Raw genomic sequence first — 3,772 nt, forward strand, 5'->3', positions numbered from 1 at the left:
CGTTTATATCCTTCTTAGTCAGGAACATAACTCCACCCCCTTCCTTTTTCACTCTGTTTCTAATCCAATAATTATATGCATCATGTCCTACACTTTTGGGTGGTAGTGGACCTGTTAAGTTTGTTTCTACAATTCGCAGTATGTCTGGTTCTTTTTCTTTCAAATAATCATTCAGCTCATTCAATCCTGTTATTAATCCATCTATATTTGTGTAAGACACTCTTAGTTTTCTGCCACTTCCATTGTGTTCTCTGTTTCCCTTTTGTTTTTCTCTTGTATGTCGACTTTCTTTAGTTTCATATTCACTACTCTCCAATAGAATCTCTCTTTTTCTGACTCCGTTCTTATCTCGTTTTTTTCCTTTGCTTCAAGTCTTTTCTGTTTTTCTTCCTCTCTTTCCTCTTTATTCATTTCCCTTTTTATCCATACCTTTTTATATTGTTCACTTGTTGCTAGTTTCCCTGTTTTGGATAAGATATTCTCAGCCGTAGTTTGTGACCTGAATTTAATCTTAATTGGTCTGGTCTGGTCTTGTCTGTACTATATTTCCCTAGCCTGAATTTCTCTTCGATTTGTTTCATTATTTCTGGTTCATCTTCCTGAACTAATTCTAGTAAATTTCTTACTTTTTCATTTTCCTCTTTGATTCTTGTGGTTCTATCTGGGTTATGTTTCTCTTCCATTCCTAATATAATTATACATTTCTTTTTGTCTGCTAAGTCTCTTACTATATTCTCCTTCTGTCTCATCACTTTAATAACTGAGTTTTCAGTTTGTTCATTCATTTGCTGTCTGATTATGTCAGTGAATGCAACTTTGCTATTTTCTTGAATTTTTTTCCAACCCTCCTTGTTCTCCTTATTATTCTCCTTTAAGACTTTATTCTCATCTTTTACTTCTTTTAACTGTTTTTTTAATTCTTCAATTTCCTTGGTTAAGTTTTTGTTCGCCTTCTCTAGTTCTTCCAATTTTTCAACTCTCCGTATAATATTGTTAACATGACCGAACCTACGCTCCAAGTCCTCGATCATCTTATCGACCTTCTCTTCTAGTCTTGTCAGTCGGGGGGGGGGGGGTTGTGTCCCCCCACCCTCTTTAAATCCCTGGAAAATATTCTCATCACTTTCTACTGTATTGCTCTTATCTATACTTCTAATCTTTACATTTTTATTAGACATTTCATCGTCGTCGGGGGGCCTTTTGTTTACCTTTCGCCTGTCTGCCTGGGCCAAGTCTACTCCTTCCTCATTTCCTTCCATTTCCCTCAGTAATCCCTCCCCTTTTCCTCTTTCCCTACTTTCCTACTACCCCACGAGCAATTTCCCCCCACCCTGTAAATACAATAGGCACTTCTCTTTGCGTTGGGATCCACAAAACTTCAATTTTCTTCAGAACGTCTTCTAAGCCGTCCATTCGTTAAAGTGTGTGCGTGTGTGTGTGTATACATATGCTCGCTACTGAGTTCATCTATTGATCAGGTGATAGCCTGCTGGGCTTTCATCAGAACTGATGTGTGTATTGACGTACGTATGCTTGTATGTTTTAGAAGGATGCTGTAAAACCAAACTAACTTTGGAAATAAATTATGAGTGAATAATAAATGAGCGAAAAATAAAACCACGCTGTCCGTCGACAATCCATGACGCTTCGAGTAGCAGGCTATATCGAAAGCAACACCGCCGTCACAACGACGAATGAATTGCTCTTCCCCACAGAAAACCCAACCACAAGTCGTAAATACACGAAATACCCCCACAGGTTGTCAAAATAACGATACACCATGACAACACTGTGCAGCGCACGTCAAGTTACCCAGAGTTTAACAGGAGCAGCAGATGATCTCGCACCAGAGATAACGTTGTACGAATATGTAGGCTATACTTGCGTGCGCATCGGACGGAGGAATCACCCCCTCGCCACGCAATTTTGAGTGAAATGCGCTCTTTGTACCCAACATTTTGCAACGTCATTATGACGTCATCCCGTATGATGGTATACGTATATATCTATAAAGAGTCTCTCTTTTCTCCACCAGGACGTGTTAGTTAGCACTGGGTCCTACGTCTCCAAGCTGAATTTACTCTCATTTTGCGTATATAAGAATGAAGGAGACTGCAAGAGACCATAAGGCAGCTCCGTATCCATCACCACCTGTTATCCCCATCCATATAGTTGTCCAATTGTACAAAACTTATCCGATATGGGTGACCTTGTAGAGATCCACATAGCTTTTGTAGTTACTGATATTCAAACTTTTTCGCCAACGTCAAAATGTCAGATAAGGGGTAGGATAACATGACTACACAAGACTTTCCTGTTCTATAATGTAGTGGTAATATCATAACACTACATTGTAGAACTGAATTGTATTTTTAAATGGAATTAATCTTTCCAAGTCATATACTGGGGGTACCACGGAGATGAACGAAGTAGCCTGGTTGCTTAGCAAGACAGAACTTGTTCGAGATGATTAATGGCAGCACTTTCACTACTGAGTTCGTGCCACGGAGATGTTTGGAAAAACCTGACGAAAGCCACCTTTTCACCAAGCACCAGCTAGGGCATATCCATTTACTGGCGACAGCCACTGTGAAGTTTCGCTCGATTGCACCCCAAGCACCTTTCACTCTGGGTGACCAGACGTCCCGTATTATACGGGATTGTCCCGTATTATACGGGATTGTCCCGTATTTAAATCATTTGTCCCGCGTCCTGTATCGACCCTCTCCGGGACGTGTTTTGTCCTGCATTTTCAAGATTCTAAACACTTCGTATGAATATTCTAGACTTTTTTAAATTTTACAGGTATGTTAATTCGAAAGCAACAAAATCTGAGAGAAATTTTATGTGAAGACAACGTGAGCATGTCATAAAAAAAGATCAAACGGGAACGTACTTTTAGAGCAGATTGGCAGAATGATAAGGATCTAGCAGTGGCTCATCCCCCAAAACATCAAGGCAACTGGAGCATATTGCAAAATATGTTCAAAGAGTTTTAGTATCGCACGTGGTGGATTGATTGATGTGCGGCAGAATGGATAAACACAGCAGCACAAATCAAATCAACGAGCAGCTTTAGCTGGAACAGTTTTAGGTCCTGGAGCTGTGAGTTTGTTTTGTGCGCTTCACATTGCCGGAACACTTTGTCCATATGCCTATCCAATTTAGGTGTCCCGTGTGCTTTCACTGCACATTATAAAGGCAGTGCATTTCAACATAAACTGTCATGGAGTGAGTGTTGTAGACGAACATACAAAAATAATTTGAAATAATGCAGCCATGGTTGTGAGCAGAATCAGTCGCGTTTTCGCAATCTGCGTTATCTGTTTACAAATCAACCGCGTTGTTCTATTTACGTTCCGCGGAGAACGACTTGGACTGATGACGAGGCATACGCACAAACACTAACCTGACCGGACTGCGGGCTGCGTTCATAAATGCAGTCCAGTTGAGGCCCATGTTTGGAACGAGTTATGTAACTTTGACTTTATTTCCATTCTTTTTAATATTACGAAATTGACGATAATGAAATAAATATATATTTTTTACTCAAAAGGAAACAAGGTGACTAAAAGAATTATGATGTATATATAATTACGAAAGTTACTTTTCTTGATAACACCTCGTTCTGTTTTAGACTAATTAATTTCCTACCACTTATTGTCACGATCAAATTAGATTATAAAGTACAGAAATAGTTTCAAATATATTTTTCGTTTTTCTATAAATTACATTTAATTTACTTTGACATTTTATCAAACGCTCTGTATGA

Source organism: Oratosquilla oratoria, chromosome 25 (assembly GCF_046742065.1).
Source record: "Oratosquilla oratoria isolate Oo_2021 chromosome 25, ASM4674206v1, whole genome shotgun sequence".
Taxonomy (NCBI): Eukaryota; Metazoa; Arthropoda; class Malacostraca; order Stomatopoda; family Squillidae; genus Oratosquilla; species Oratosquilla oratoria.